Genomic DNA, 17,723 nt, shown 5'->3' with positions numbered 1-17,723 from the left:
TTGTGGTATCATAATGTCAGCTCCTGTCCCAAGTTACATTACCAGTGTTATGGGGGCCAATCTCTGTAATGGGGGCAGGGTACTAAAATAGTGTATGTCCTACACAACAAACTACCTGATAGAAGACTGAGCAGAAGACAAGCAGTGTCAGACTGGGGTTCCAAGGGCCCACCAGTAACCAATTCCAGGGTCCCACTTTTCTGCTTCATGCAAATGTGACATTATCATCAATCACAAATGAACGGTATATAACAATGAACTGGGTAGATTGTTAAATGAATAAGATGCTGCCTTTGTCTGTACCTAGTGAATCAAGTGTATTGTGCCAAGTACTGATCATATAAGAGGGTGGTGGCCCACTCCAGCACAGAGGCCCACCGGGGGATTCTCCTGTTCTCCTGTGGGCCAGTCCAATCCTGCCTGTGAATCACTAACCTAATAGGTGTATACCCACAGTTTTATAGAACTGCTTCACATCCATGTTGCTTAGAGTCAACCAACTTCTGGCACCTGTCAACTGTTATTCCAGCCCAGGATGCTTTGACTACATCCCACAATTTTTTGGCATTTGTTGGCTTTGCCTCAGAAACGGCATTTTTGATGTCACCCCACAAGTGTTCTATCGGATTAAGGTCCAGGGATTGGGCTGGCCACTCTATAACCTCAATTTCGTTTGACTGGAACCAAGATTTTGCTCATTTACTGATGTGTTTAAGTTCGTTGTCTTGTTGAAACACCCATTTCAAGGGCACATCCTCTTCAACATAAGGCAACATGACCTCTTCAAGTATTTTAATATATGCAAACTGGTCTATGATCCCTGTTCCAGTGATTAATCTGGTTAGTCATATTGGAATGCTATTACACTACTGTACAATCAAAACTAGCCAACTTTGCTTTCTATATTGTAAATTAGTTTTCAGTGGAGACTGTGCAGGAAATCTATTAACTTAATTAGTATTTGGGTAGTAGCTGCACTTTGGGTGGACCCTTTGTCTACTTGTAATGACTAATTCATAGCTGAGAGCTGATTTACACCAGAACTGTGTGTCCAGGGCCGCTGAAGCCACATGGTCTCCAATTCGCTAATATTCCTGGGTTCTCAAGAGAGTTGTCTAAAAAGCGATGAGTTTATTGGCTTGCAGAAACAAGGAAAAGGATACAAAAAATAGCAAAGGCATTGAATAGGATCAGAACAATGATCCCAAGCATACTGCACCTCAAAGTCCACCAAGGTTTGGTTTCAGAAGAAATCTAGGTAGATTCTGGAGTGTCTGTCACTATCACCTAACTTGAACCCCCATTGAAATTTTTAGTGCAATTTTAAAAAGGTGGTAGCAGAATGCAAATCCAAGAACATTAATGAACTGAAAGCCATTGCTCATGATTCTGAAATATTTGAACAACTTGGAATCATCAGAGCAACTTGGACTCATATTGCAATTCCACAATACATACTGTATGTAAGAATGGTACTTCTGATCAGGCCAGTCGTCAGCACCCGGTGCACCCGGGCAAGTGCTGGGGCCCTGAGCAGGCTGGGGTGCCCACTTACCATCGGCACCCCGGCATGCTATGGGACCTGTGAGCGGTGCCGGTGCCAGCGGCGCCTCCCCCCCGCTTGCTCAGGGCTCCGGCAGACGGCACAATACTTACCTCTCCCCGTGCCTCCGCAGCAGCTCCGGTGTCTTCCGCGACTGCTGTACTGTGACTTCTCAGGTCAGAGGGCACGATGATGTCTTTACACTGCGCTCTCTCCTGAGCCGTCACAGCGCAGAGCGGGAAGATGCCGGCGACGCTGAGGAGTCCGGAGCAGCGGCAGCAGGTGAGAAGTGAGGTGAGTATTTGATTTTTTTTATATGTATGGAGGCATGGGGGCATTATATGGGGGGGGGGGTGACATCCTGCATGGGGCATTATATGGGAGGGGGAGGTGACATCCTGCATGGGGCATTATATGGGGGGGAGGCGACATCCTGCATGGGGCATTATATGGGAGGTGACATCCTGCATGGGGCATTAAATGGGGGAGAGGTGACATCCTGCATGGGGCATTATATGGGGGGTGACATCCTGCATGGGGCATTAAATGGGGGGGAGGTGACATCCTTCATGGGGCATTTTATGGGGGGGAATGACATCCAGCATGGGGCATTATATGGGGGGAGAGGTGACATCCTGCATGGGGCATTATATGGGGGGGAGGTGACATCCTACATGGGGCATTATATGGGGGGGAGTGACATCCTGCATGGGGCTTTATGTGGGGCACAGCCTGAATGGGGCATTATGTGGGGGCCAGTATCCTCTATGGAGCGTTATAAGGGGGCCAGTATCCTCTATGGAGCATTATATGGGGGCCAGTATCCTGTATGGAGAGTTATATGGGGACCAGTATCCTGTATGGAGCGTTATATGGGGACCAGTATCCTGCATGGTGCGTTATATGGGATCCATTATTCTGTATGGAGCAATATATGGGGTCCATAATACTGTATGAAGGACTATGTGGTGCCCATTATACTATACGGAGGACTATGTGGGGTCATTATTCTGTATGGAGCAATATATGGGGCCCATAATACTGTATGGAGGACTATGTGGGGCCATTATACTGTATGGAGGACTATGTGGGGCCATTATACTCTATAGAGGATTTAGTGGTGCCATAATACTGTATGGAGAACTATACTGTCTGCACTGTGAGGATTCGCCAGTTTCTGAGCTTTTGTAGAATTTACAATAGATATCACTCATGTAATTTAAGAAGTGAAATATTTGGCATTGTACTATACTATATCTATATCTTTTTTTTTTTTTCTCTGCGGTATCTGTGCACCAAGAATAGTGGTATGTGTTATAGGGTCCCACTGAGACTCTTTCGCCCAGGGCCAATAAAAACCTGGAGCCGGCCCTGCTTCTGATAATACAAAATTATATCCAACTCTTAACATTAAAATTGCAACACCAAGAAGGAAAAGTCATAGAATTATGAAAAGCACTGGATCAACAGATCAACAGACACTTTAACCCCTTTACCCCCAAAGGTGGTTTGTACGTTAATGACCAGGCCAATTTTTACAATTCTGACCAATGTCACTTTATGAGGTAATAACTCTGGAACGCTTCAACGGATCCCCCTGATTCTGAGATTGTTTTTTCATGAGATATTGTCAGTGTTGAGCAAGCACTAAAATGCTCGGGTGCTCCAAGCTCAGGCCGAGCTCACCATGATACTCGGGTGCTAAACCCGAGCAACGGGCCCAATGTTAGTCTATGGGAGACCCGAGCATTTTTGCGGCGGCACCCCAGGCAGTCTGTAGAAAGCCTAAAAAGTGCCCAAAACGATAGTGACAGTGCTCAAAAGACATGGGGACAGCATGGGCATCGCCCCAGGAAGCATTTCTGACCCCCAGGTCACTGCTGTCAACAACGTGGTCAGAGGTATTAATCCACTTTTACGGGCTCACAATAAAACGTTCAAAAATGAAACTGAAACGGTTTTCCTGTGAAATATGTTAAGGAACATCCTTTCCAGGGTAAAGACTTGTGTATAAGGTAAAATAAATGACCAAAAACAAAAATACTCCTCCACACCTTGGGCTATGTTCACAAGTAGCATTTTTTATGCGTTTTTCCACTTTTGTATTGCTTTCAACCGTGACAAATGCATTCACCGGGAAATGTCATTTTAACATTTTACAATCTTATCTGGCTATGTGCTGTGTGACACATGCATACAGTGCTGAAAAGACATGGGAACAGCATGGGGAAGACCCCTGGAAGCATCTCTGACACCGAGGTCAGTACCTAAAAGTGTGCCCATCAGAAGTGATCCTTGCCGCATCAGAAGATGCACACTTGCAACTATCCCCGTTCAAGTCCTTGTCCCAGGGCAGTGTTCAATTGTACCTCCCCCATTCCTTGCAATGCAAGCGTAAGTGTGCAACCTGCCACCCACCCACCCCCAGGCTGCAATACCATACTGCTAGCTTGCTTGCACTTGAAATTGGGCCTTTTAGGCATGTGGAGGCAGACGCCGGCCACCATGTCATGGCTGCGTCGGCGGCCTGGTATCCATACTCAGTCCCCAGCCGCCCGGCGGCCGGGTGTCCACGCTTGGTCCCCAGCCGCCAGGGGGCGGCCAGGTGTCCATACTCAGTCCCCAGCCGCCCGGCGGCCGGGTGTTCACGCTCAGTCCCCAGCCGCCAGGGGGCGGCCAGGTGTCCATACTCGGTCCCCAGCCGCCCCTATTTCTCCTGGGAACTTCCCACACACATTTCTTAGCCAGGCCTGCTTTAGGGCAGCATTGGACGAGCCCACCAGAGAACCAGACTCCTCCGGTGGGCCCTAGCTTCTCCATCAGGGGAGTTGAGAGTGCTAAGGTGAGGAGCATGATGATGATGATAGAAGTTAGCATCTGCTTTGTTTTCTTGGAATGCAAGCATAAGTGTGCAACCAGCCACCCACCCCCAGGCTGCAATACCATACTTCTAGCTTGCTTGCACTTGAAATTGGGCCTTTTAGGCATGTGGAGGCAGACGCCGGCCACCATGTCATGGCTGCGTCGGCGGCCTGGTATCCATACTCAGTCCCCAGCCGCCCGGTGGCCGGGTATACACGTTCGGTCCCCAGCCGCCAGGGGCGGCCGGGTGTCCATACTCGGTCCCCAGATGCCTGGGGGCGGCCGGGTGTCCATAAACGGTCCCCAGCCGCCCCAATTTGAAGGACAGCCTAACCACAAACACGTGGACAAGTGAATGTGGCCAGGGATGGTCCATCTGACTGACGCCTTCACACTGGGTTAATATTGTGGAAGCCAGGACACAGTTGGACACTGGGATGCAACACGTCCTCCAGACAAAGAGAATTGCGGGTCCTGGGTCAATCAGGCTTCAACACAAAGTTCAGAAGGTAGATAGCAGCAGTGGTCGGCCTCCTACACAATGAGTAAATTATTCATGATCATGAGGCCATCCATCTTCTTAGCTTTCTGTTCCTTGGAATGCAAGCGCATGTATGTAGTAGCGGCTAGGTCTGAGGTGGTCAGCGTTTTGGCGCATATCCTACCTCCTCCGAGGATTGCTGGATGTTTTCCTGCTACTATCCCAGTTCTATGACTCCCGTTAAAACAAAGCTTCAGGTGATGAATGATGGATGAGGTGGTGGCAAAAGAGAAAGAGCAGGAGGAACAGGGACCATTCACATCAATATCAGGCCAGTCAACCACACATGTCTTGTAGGATATGTTTCTGTACCAAAAGGAGCAGTTCGGCAACACAGTTATAGGGCATACAGTGAGTGCAATGCCTACCAAAAATTTCGAGGCACTCTAATGCCCCTTGGAAGTGACATGGAGGTCAGAGGGCCTTAACTAAACCGTTTTTTCCATTTATAGCAACTGGGTCTCCTGTACACTGTTGGCCTAAGCAGTGAATGGAAGGCTTTCCAAAAATTATGAGGAACTGCAATGCCCCTTGAAACAGACGTGGATTACAGCATACTAAAAACCTTCGACCCATTATTGGGGAGTGGGTCTCCCTTAGTGTTCGCCTATGCATTGAAAAGCAAAAGCTGACTAAAATTAGGAGGAAATGCAATGCCCGTTGGAAGAGTCATGGAGGTTAGAGGTAATTAAAAACAACATTTCAATGCCCCTTGGAAGAGCTGTGGAGTTCAGAGTGGTTTAACAAAACGGTTTTAATGCCCCTTGGAAGAGACGTGGAGGTCACAGTAGTTTAACAAGAAGGTTTTAATGCCCCTTGGAAGAGTGGTGGAGGTTACAGTGGAATAAAAAGACAATATCAATGCCCCGTGGAAGAGACGTAAGGTCACAGTAGCTTAACAAGACGGTTTTAATGCCACTTACAAGAGCCATGCAGTACAGCATATTAAAAACATTATTCCCAGAGAGAGAGTGGGTCTCCCATAGTCTTTGCCTATGCCTTCCAAGCAAAAGCTGCCAAAAATTAGGACGGAGGAACTTGCAATGCTGGCAACACGGACCACGGTCACCCTGGTGGTATAGTGGTGGTGGAGGCTGAGGATAAGGAGAAGAGCAAAAAACAGCCGAAATGAGGAAGCGTATACCCATGTGTGGGTGTGAAGCGGTGCATGGGAATACACCTCCTGAAATAACACAGTGGATTTGACTTTATGTTACTCTGCTGTCATTTGGTGGTGATGAGAAGTCTGGCCCAATCCAGCCCTTGTTCATTTTGATAAGGGTCAGCTTGTCAGCATTGTCAGTTGACAGGCGAGTGCGCTTATCAGTTATAATTCCCCCAGCGGCGCTAAAAGCATGCTCCGATAACACGCTAGCGGCAGGGCAGGCCAGGACCTCCAAGGCGTACAGAGCGAGTTCATTCCAAGTGTCCAGCTTGGATACTCAATAATTAAAAGGCACAGAGGAATCACGGAGGACGCTGGTACGGTAGGCAAGGTACTCCCTCACCATCTTTTGAAACTTTCCACTCCTTGTGAGAGTACCCCACGCCTCAGGGCCTGTAAGCTGGGCGGGTCTCAGAAAACTGTCCCAGAATGTTGACAGTGTTCCCCTGCCTCTGCTGGATTGGAGTTGCGTCTCTCTCGCATGTACGCCTTGGTTGGTCAACGAACTGTGACCTCTGCCGCTAGCGTGTTCAGATGGGAATTTTTTTAACAGTTCTGCAGCAAGGGCCTTCTGGTACTGCCCCATTTTTGTAGACCTCAGGAATAAGAGAGTGAAAGTTCTCCTTGTAGAGGGGGTCTAAAAGTGTCACCAACCAGTAATGACTGTCACCCAACATTTTGACAACGCGAGGGTCACGGTTAAGGCAGCGTAACATAAAGTGTCAGCCATGTGTGCCAGACTGGTAACTGGCAAGACTTCCGTGTCCTCACCAAGATGACGACTGGCCATGCTCTCCTCCTCCTCCTCCTCCTCCCCCCTGTCCTCAGGCTACCCACGGTGAACCGACGGTATGACAGTTGTACAGGTACTACCGTCTACAGCGCATGATACCAGCTCCTGTTCTTCCTCCTCCTCCTCTCCATCATTGTCCCCCAATGCTCGTTGGGATGAGATGAGGCTGGGCTGTGTGTAATCGCCCGCTACAGCTTCTTGATCCATCTCATCATACTCTGGCTGCAATGCCTCCTCTTTAATTCTCTGCAGAGAGCGTTGCAAAAGACAGACAAGTGGGATGCTGACGCTAATGATGGCGTCATCACCACTCACCATCTTGGTGGACTCCTCAAAGTTTGTCAGCATGGTACATATGTCAGACATCCAGGTCCACTCCTGAGGTCTTATGTGTGGAGTCTGACCTGAATATCGACGGCCTTGCTGCAGCTGGTACTCCACAACTGCTCTCTTCTGCTCACAAATCCTTTGCAACATGTGGAGGGTAGAGTTCCAATGTGGGGGGACATCACACACCAGTCGGTGTGCCGGAAGCTGCAAACGCTGCAACACAGCAAGGGCGGCGTAAGCTGTAGCCGGCTTGCGAAAATGAGCTGACAGGCAGCGTACTTTGACGAGCAGATCTGGCAACTCGGGGTACGATTTAAGAAACCGCTGAACCACGAGGTTAAGCACATGAGCCAGGCATAGTACGTGTGTGATCTCTCCTCGCCTCAGAGCCGCCACCAGGTTACGGCCATTGTCACACACGACCATGCCTGGATGTAGATTCAGCGGTCTCAGCCACAGATCTGCCTGCTCTTTCACAGCTCTCCACAACTCACAAGCAGTGTGAGGTTTATCACCTAAGCTTATGAGTTTCAGCACAGCCTGTTGCCGCTTGGCTGAGGCAGTACTGCAGTGCTTCCAGCTTGTAACTGATGTGGTGATATCTGAGATGGAGGCTGAACATGAGGAGGAGGATGATACGCAGGAGCTGTACACTGTGGGGCAACTCTGACTGACATAGGGCCCGCAATCCTCGGTGTGGAGAGGATGTGTTCCGACCCAAGGTCCGACTGGGACCCGGCTTCCACTATGTTTACCCAGTGTGCCGTCAGGGAGATGTACTGTCCCTGGCCACAAGCACTTGTCCACATGTCCGTTGTCAGATGGACTCTCCCAGTAACTGTTGAGGGCACGGCAGATGTTTTGGGACACGTGCTTCTGTAGTGCGGGGATGGCACACCGGGCAAAATAGTGTCGGCTGGGGACCGAGTACCGAGGGACGGCCACCGCCATAAGGTTGCGGAAGGATTCCGTCTCCACCAGCCTAGAAGGCAGCATTTCCAACGCAAGCAGTCGTGAAATGTGCGAATTTAGGACTGTGGCTTGTGGGGCGTTGGCTGCGAATTTGCGCTTTCGTTCAAAGTTCTGGGATATGGACAAATGAACACTGCGGTGGGACGTGGACGTTGACGTTGATGCTGTTTCTTGAGAAACTGCCATAACTGTTAGAACCTTGCTCTTAGGTTTTTTCTATTGCTGGTCACATGACCTTGTTGGCCTATTTAGTCCTGCTCCGCCCTTCTGGCTTTGCTGGACTTCATTGTATTACTACTCTTTAGCTAGCCGGTGCTCAGTATCTAACTCTGTTAGTTTGCTTGGTCTTCGGACCTCTGTGTTCTATACTTGTTGTTTGTTCGTCTTTCTGCTACTATTTCTGTTAGGAGGTGTCCATTTTGCTCCCAGTCCCTAGTTCTTGTAGGGATTCCTTCCCCACATCTATAGGTCTCCGTACAGACTAGCTGAGGACTTTAGCAGGTCTGATCGCAGGATCAGGTTCCCTGTTACATCGTAGGGATCAAGCTGAGTTCTATCGTAGGGACAGATCTCCTCTCTTTCCTTAGCTCTGGTAGCAGAACATAACAGTAAGTCCAGCCTGCAAATTCTCTAAGGAAAGATTTTTCTGTTCCATCATGGTGTCGGTTCTGGATTTGGCTAAACGCCTGCAGGGACTCTCTCTGGAAGTGGCCGAGCTCCGTCAGCACGTGAGTAACTGTTCTGGAGCACATTTCTTGGAGCCTAAGGTACGTTTGCCTGATTTATTTTTTGGTGAACATCAAGAATTTTTTTCATTTAAAAATGCTTGCTTATTGTATTTTCGTTTGAGACCCAGGTCCTCTGGGGATGAATCCCAGCGCATAGGGTTCATAATGACACTTTTGCGCAAAGAGCCTCAGGAGTGGGCCTTTTCTTTGCAACCTAGTGATACATGCTTTAGATCAGTGGATAGTTTTTTTTCTGCTTTGGGGCTATTATATGATGATCCTGACCGTGTCTCATCTGCTGAGACTGAGTTGAGATGTTTGAGACAGGGATCAGGTAATGTGGAAAAATATTGTACTCATTTCCGTCGGTGGTCTACTCAAATAGGGTGGAACGATTCTGCTCTGAAGAGTCTGTTTCTTGCAGGGCTTAGTGAAAGGGTTAAAGACCTGCTAATTGCTTATCCCACACCTGAAGATTTGCAACAGGCTATGCAATTAGCTATACGGGTGGATAGGAGACTGCGTGCAAGGGTTTATGAGAGCAAATCCTCTACTATGTCAGTTTCTGGTCATGAGAATGTGTGTACTGACAGTGGAGAGCCGATGGAGATTGGAGCGATGGCACCTCGCTCTCAAGAAAAGGACCGCAGATTTTCTGAAGGTTTGTGTTTCTATTGCGGAACTTCTGGTTATTTCATTAAAAGCTGTGTGCTTCGTATGAAGAAAGAAAAAAAAATGGTCAGTCATGCCCGTATTGCCTGTTTAAATTCCAAGGGTGTATTTTTAGCTGCTTCCACTATTGCTCAGGAAAAATTAATGGAATTTCGGGTGTTTGTCGATTGTGGGTCTACTCTGAATGTAATTGATGGGGGATTCTTGGAAAAACTCAATTTAAAACCCGAACCTTTGTCATCCCCCATTGCTGTGGTTTCTGTGGATGGCTCCCCTTTGAAGAATGTTACTCTCAAGGTCTGTGAATTTCCCCTCACTATTAATGGTGTTCACCATGAGAATTTGGATTTGGTAGTTTTGAATAACTTGCCTTCTCCGGTGGTGTTGGGATTGCCCTGGTTAAAATTGCACAATCCTGTACTGGATTGGTCTACCAATGAAATTAAATCCTGGAGCCATAAATGTTATGACAAGTGTTGTAACGGGCGTATTGCAGCTGTGGATAGGGGGGAATTGCCTGTTCCTATTCAGGATTTTTGGAGAGTTTTTTCTGAGAAGGAATCGCAGGTTTTGCCTCCCCATAGAGACTATGATTGTACTATTGAATTTGTCCCTGGAGCGACTCTTCCTAAAAGTCGTTTATTTAATCTGACTATTCCTGAGAGAAAGGCTTTGGAGGAATACATACAGACAAGTTTGGCCGCCGGTCACATTAGGCCCTCTAAGTCTCCTGTGGCGGTTGGATTTTTTTTTGTAAAAAAAAAGGACGGCGGTTTACGTCCTTGTCTGGATTTTCGTGAGATTAACAAAATTACTGTACGCAATCCTTACCCACTGCCATTGATTCCTGATCTGTTTAACCAGTTAGTGGGGGCCAAGTGGTTCTCTAAAATTGACCTTCGGGGGGCATACAATTTGTTGCGCATGAAGGAGGGTGACGAATGGAAGACTGCTTTTAACACTCCTGTGGGTCATTTTGAGAATTTGGTTATGCCTTTTGGTCTTACTAATGCTCCTGCATTTTTTCAGAATCTTATTAATGACATCCTTAGACCTTTGATCGGCAAAAATGTGGTTGTGTATTTGGATGACATTTTGATTTATTCGCCGGATCTGGAGTCTCATTGGCGGAGCATACGTGAGGTATTACAGTTATTAATGGACAATTCACTTTTTGCTAAGCTGGAGAAATGTGAGTTCGCTGTACAGAGAATTAGTTTTTTGGGCTACATTATCTCCAGTGAAGGTTTTGAGATGGACCCGGTGAAAGTTCAAGCTGTGCAGGAATGGCCTAGGCCTATTGGTTTGAAGTCGATACAGAGGTTTTTGGGTTTCGCCAATTATTATAGAAAATTCATTAAAAATGTTTCTGTTATTGTCAAACCTCTGACCGATCTCACCAGGAAAGGTGCTGATGCGGTTCAGTGGACTTCTGAGGCCATTGAAGCTTTTGTGTATCTCAAGGAGAGGTTCACCTCTGCTCCCATCCTTATGCAGCCTGATGTGACTAAGCCGTTTTTGGTTGAGGTTGATGCTTCCTCTGTGGGGGTTGGCGCAGTATTGTCTCAGGATAACGGGGATGGAGTACATCCCTGTGCCTTTTTTTTCAAAAAAATTTTCAGAGACTGAACTGAATTACGATATTGGTAATCGGGAATTATTGGCTATTAAACTCGCATTTGAACACTGGCTCCACCTCTTGGAAGGTGCTGAATTTCCCGTTCAGGTTTTTACGGATCATAAAAATCTGATATATCTTGATGCTGCCAAGTGCCTGAATGCCCGTCAGGCTAGGTGGGCACTGTTTTTCTCGCAGTTTAATTTTTCCGTTACTTACATCCCAGGTACTAAGAATGTTAAGGCGGATGCCTTGTCTCGCAGTTTTTCTCCCATAGTCGGTGCTGAGAAAGAGGAGAACATTTTACAAGAAGGTGTTGTGATAGCTGCTTTGGACTCCGTTTTGGAAGATGAGATTCTTAAAGCACAGGAGAATGCCCCATCTAACACTCCCCATGGGAGGTTGTTTGTGCCTGGGACCTTTAGGAGAGATTTGTTTGTTGAGTGTCACGAATCTCGGTTGGCAGGTCATCCCGGAATCTCTGAGACCAAGAGACTGGTGGGTCGCAGTTTTTGGTGGCCTGGATGGCAGAAGGAAGTCATTAAGTGGGTGCGTCAATGTACTATATGTGCTAGATCTAAGTCCTCACATACTCCTGCTGCGGGGTTGCTTTGCCCTCTGGAGGTTCCCAGTGCTCCTTGGACACATTTGGCTATGGACTTTATAACTGACCTTCCCCCCTCTGAGGGTTTTACTGTCATCTGGGTGGTCGTGGACCGTTTTAGCAAGATGTGTCACTTGGTTCCCTTCGTCAAACTGCCCTGCGCTAAGACTCTCGCTAAGGCCTTTGTCAAGGAAATTGTCAGACTTCATGGCGTTCCTACTGACATTGTTTCTGATAGGGGACCTCAGTTCGTGGCTCGTTTTTGGCGCGCCTTTTGTGACAGGTTGGGAGTTCATTTGTCGTTCTCATCCGGATATCATCCTGAATCTAATGGCCAGACAGAAAGGAAAAACCAGGATGTTGAGCAGTTCTTGCGTTGTTTTGTGGCAGACAATCAAGAGGGGTGGTCTGAGTTTCTGCCACTTGCTGAATTTGCTCTGAACAATCATACATCTTCTTCTGCTGGTTGTTCGCCTTTTTTTTGTTGTTCTGGGAGACATCCTTCGTTTGGGTCGTTCTCCAAGTTGGTATCTGCCGTGCCTGAGGAGGAGAATTTTTCCGGCGATTTGGAGAGAGTTTGGACGGATGTGCGTGGTAATCTTCAGGAGGCTAACAGAAAATCTAAAGACTACTTTGATAGGAAATGACAGGAGGTTTTGTTCGCTGTTGGTGACATGGTTTGGTTGTCCTCTAGGAATCTGCGGTTGAGGATTCCTTCTAAGAAATTGGGTCCCAAGTTTGTAGGGCCCTTTAAGGTGCTTCAGGTTGTCAACCAATCTGCTGTTAGGTTGGAGGTTCCTACCTCCTGGAGAATTAATCCGGTGTTTCATGTCTCTCTGTTGAAAAAAGCTGTTGTGTCGGATTGTGACGCCTCTGCCTCTGTTCCTCCGGTGGTGGAGGACGGGGAATATGAAATTTCTCGTATCCTTAATTCTAGACGGTATAGAGGTAGTTTGCAGTATCTCGTGGCCTGGAAAGGTTTCGGACCCGAGGATAACTCATGGGTGAGGTCGGATGATGTTTCCGCGTCCAGACTTATCAGAGCGTTTCACAGGAGATTTCCTGATAAGCCTGGTCCTAGGGGATCCGGAGGATCCTCTTAGAAGGGGGGGTACTGTTAGAACCTTGCTCTTAGGTTTTTTCTATTGCTGGTCACATGACCTTGTTGGCCTATTTAGTCCTGCTCCGCCCTTCTGGCTTTGCTGGACTTCATTGTATTACTACTCTTTAGCTAGCCGGTGCTCAGTATCTAACTCTGTTAGTTTGCTTGGTCTTCGGACCTCTGTGTTCTATACTTATTGTTTGTTCATCTTTCTGCTACTATTTCTGTTAGGAGGTGTCCATTTTGCTCCCAGTCCCTAGTTCTTGTAGGGATTCCTTCCCCACATCTATAGGTCTCCGTACAGACTAGCTGAGGACTTTAGCAGGTCTGATCGCAGGATCAGGTTCCCTGTTACATCGTAGGGATCAAGCTGAGTTCTATCGTAGGGACAGATCTCCTCTCTTTCCTTAGCTCTGGTAGCAGAACATAACAATAACAAGTGAAGACTGAGGGGAGGGGGCATCTTTGCATGCAGTATGGACTGGGGATTGCCTTGCACGCGCAACAGGGGGTTCTATTACACGCACAACAGCGGAAGAAGCAGTGGTGACACCCGCTGACACTGGTCGTGGACCCTGGGGTTCGCCCCACAAAGTCAGGTGCTTTGTTGCCATGTGCCTGATCATGCTGGTGGTGGTCAGGCTGGTAGTTTTGTCACCCCTGCTGATGCTGGCATGGCAGGTGGTGCTAATGGCCTTTTTGGGGTTATCAGCAGAGTCTTTAAAAAAATTCCAGACTCTGGAAGACCTACCGGTTGTACTGGCAACGTCCCTCGTGTTGGTGTTACGGGGAACTATTGCCCGCCTTCTGTGTGCGGCCACCACACTGCTTCTTCCTGCCTGTTGGGGTACTCTGCCTCCCTCCCCCTGTGTGCTGCTGGCCTTGCTCTGCATGTCCTCCTGCCACGTTGGGTCAGTTACTGGATCATCCACCAGCTCCTCCTCTTCCACTTGCGCACCACGATCCTCCTCCTCACTTCGTGGCAATTGTGTCTCGTCATCGTCCACCTCTTGTGACAAATTGCCAGCGTCGACTTCCTGTGGCCGTGGCTGTTCAAATATTTGGGCATCGCTACATGGGATCTCCTCTTCCACCACTTCAAGCGGAGCAGGCGAGGGACACAAATATGGAAATGGACCAGTGAACAGCTCTTCAGAGTGTCCAAGTGTGGGATCAGTTGCTGTCTGACGACACTCGGCATGGTGGAAGGAAGGAGCATCAGGGTGAGGAGGAGTATGCGGTCGAGACTCACGGCTACTAAAACTTGACCGTGTGGAAGACAGACCGGAGGTGGTGGTGCCCAGGTAACTGGAAGTATTATCTGCTATCCAATTAATAACCTGTTCACACTGATCAGTTCGCAATACTGGTGTTGTAGTGTGCTTCCCTAGTAATTCGGTCAAGAAGTGGGAGCGAGAAGATGTGGCTGTTGGTTGTGGCACATTTTCACCTTGGCCACGGCCCCGTCCTCTACGCGCACCATCACCAGAACGGCCAGTTCCACGTCCTTTGCCACGCGCCTTGCGCATTGTAAATGAAGTAAAATAGCTTACACTCGCACTATCAATGGAAAAAGGGTAATAAAAAGGAGATTAGAACCGTGGAAGAGGAAAACCACAGTTCTATTTCTCTGGCCTTCACCAGAATCTTTTAAACAGATACATTTGTGTCTGAACATTGAGCGAGACACTCAATTTTTTTATTTTTTATGTAAAAAAGGCAAAAAGGTGGATAATACAGAGATTTGAACCGTGGAACTGCAAAACCAAAGTTCTAGTTATCTGGCCTACACCAGACTCTTTTAAACAGATATATTGGTGTCTGAACAGTCAGGGAGACACTATTACTGTTTTTTTTTACGGTAAAAATGCCAAAAGCAGGATAATACAGAGATTTGACCCGTGGAACTGCAAAACCACAGTTCCAGTTATCTGGCCTACACCAGACTCTTTTAAACAGATATATTGGTGTCTGAACAGTCAGGGAGACACTATTACTGTTTTTTTACGGTAAAAATGCCAAAAGCAGGATAATACAGAGATTTGACCCGTGGAACTGCAAAACCACAGTTCTAGTTATCTGGCCTACACCAGACTCTATTAAACAGATATATTGGTGTTTGAACAGTCAGGGAGACACTATTACTGTTTTTTTTTACGGAAAAAATGCCAAAAGCAGGATAATACAGAGATTTGAACCGTAGAACTGTAAAACCAAAGTTCTAGTTATCTGGCCTACACCAGACTCTTTGAAACAGATATATTGGTGTCTGAACAGTCAGGGAGACACTATTATTGTTTTTTTTTTTACGGTAAAAATGCCAAAAGCAGGATAATACAGATATTTGAACCGTGGAACTGCAAAACCAAAGTTCTAGTTATCTGGCCTACACCAGACTCTTTTAAACAGATATATTGGTGTGTGAACAGTCAGGGAGACACTATTACTTTTTTTTTTACGGTAAAAATGCCAAAAGCAGGATAATACAGAGATTTGAACCATGGAACTGCAAAACCACAGTTCTAGTTATCTGGCCTACACCAGACTCTTTTAAACAGATATATTTGTGTCTGAACAGTCAGGGAGACACTATTACTGTTTTTTTTACGGAAAAAATGCCAAAAGCAGGATAATACAGAGATTTGACTCGTGGAACTGCAAAACCACCATTCTAGTTATCTGGCCTACACCAGACTCTTTTAAACAGATATATTGGTGTCTGAACAGTCAGGGAGACACTATTACTGTTTTTTTTTTACGGAAAAAATGCCAAAAGCAGGATAATACAGAGATTTGACCAGTGGAACTGCAAAACCACAGTTCTAGTTATCTGGCCTACACCAGACTCTTTTAAACAGATATATTGGTGTCTGAACAGTCAGGGAGACACTATTACTAATTTTTTTAAGGGTAAAAAGCCAAAAGCAGGATAATATAGAGATTTGAATCGCGGAACTGCAAAACCAAAGTTCTAGTTATCTGGCCTACACCAGACTCTTTTAAACAGATATATTGGTGACTGAACAGTCAGGGAGATACTATTACTGTTTTTTTTTTTTTTACGGTAAAAATGCCAAAAGCAGAATAGTACAGAGATTTGAACCGTAGAACTGCTAATCCAAAGTTCTAGTTATCTGGCCTACACCAGACTCTTTTAAACAGATATATTGGTGCCTGAACAGTCAGGGAGACACTATTACTGTTTTTTTTTTTACGGTAAAAATGCCAAAAGCAGGATAATACAGAGATTTGAACCGTGGAACTGCAAAACCAAAGTTCTAGTTATCTGGCCTACACCAGACTCTTTTAAACAGTTATATTGGTGATTGAACAGTCAGGGAGACACTATTACTGTTTTTTTATGGTAAAAATGCCAAAAGCAGGATAATACAGAGATTTGAACCATAGAACTGCAAAACCAAAGTTCTAGTTATCTGGCCCACACCAGACTCTTTTAAACAGTTATATTGGTGACTGAACAGTCATGGAGACACTATTACTGTTTTTTTTACGCAAAAAATGCCAAAAGCAGGATAATACAGAGATTTGAACTGTTGAACTGCAAAACCACAGTTCAATTTATCTGGCCTACACCAGACTCTTTTGAACAGATATAATGGTGTCTGAATTTTCAGGGAGACACTATTACTGATTTTTTTTTTTACGGTAAAAATGCCAAAAGCAGGATAATACTGAGATTTGACCCGTGGAACAGCAAAACCACAGTTCTAGTTATCTGGCCTACACCAGACTCTTTTAAACAGATATATTGGTGTCTAAACAGTCAGGGAGACACTATTACTATTTTTTTTTTTTTTACGGTAAAAATGCCAAAAGCAGGATAATACAGAGATCTGAACCGTGGAACTGCAAAACCAAAGTTCTAGTTATCTGGCCTACACCAGACTCTTTAAAACAGATATATTGGTGTCTGAACAGTCAGGGAGACACTATTATTGGTTGTTCTTTTTTACGGTAAAAATGCCAAAAGCAGAATAATACAGAGATTTTAACCGTAGAACTGCCAAACCAAAGTTCTAGTTATCTGGCCTACACCAGACTCTTTTAAACAGATATATTGGTGTCTAAACAGTCAGGGAGACACTATTACTATTTTTTTTTTTTTTACGGTAAAAATGCCAAAAGCAGGATAATACAGAGATTTGACCCGTGGAACTGCAAAACCACAGTTCTAGTTATCTGGCCTACACCAGACTCTTTTAAACAGATATATTTGTGTCTGAACAGTCAGGGAGACACTATTACTGTTTTTTTTACGGAAAAAATGCCAAAAGCAGGATAATACAGAGATTTGACCCGTGGAACTGCAAAACCACAGTTCTAGTTATCTGGCCTACACCAGACTCTTTTAAACAGATATATTGGTGTCTGAACAGTCAGGGAGACACTATTATTGGTTGTTTTTTTTTTACGGTAAAAATGACAAAAGCAGAATAATACAGAGATTTTAACCGTAGAACTGCCAAACCAAAGTTCTAGTTATCTGGCCTACACCAGACTCTTTTAAACAGATATATTGGTGTCTGGACAGTCAGGGAGACACTATTACTATTTTTTTTTTTTTTACGGTAAAAATGCCAAAAGCAGGATAATACAGAGATTTGACCCGTGGAACTGCAAAACCAAAGTTCTAGTTATCTGGCCTACACCAGACTCTTTTAAACAGATATATTTGTGTCTGAACAGTCAGGGAGACACTATTACTTTTTTTTTGCGGTAAAAATGCCAAAAGCAGATCAATGCAGAGATTTGAACCGTGGAACTGCAAAACC

This window comes from Phyllobates terribilis, unplaced genomic scaffold (genome assembly GCF_046119375.1).
Source record: "Phyllobates terribilis strain yellow unplaced genomic scaffold, ASM4611937v1 Scaffold_1__5_contigs__length_1240528914, whole genome shotgun sequence".
In the NCBI taxonomy this organism is placed as follows: domain Eukaryota; kingdom Metazoa; phylum Chordata; class Amphibia; order Anura; family Dendrobatidae; genus Phyllobates; species Phyllobates terribilis.
The sequence above is the reverse complement of the archived record's forward strand: the minus strand, read 5'-3'. Positions refer to the sequence as shown.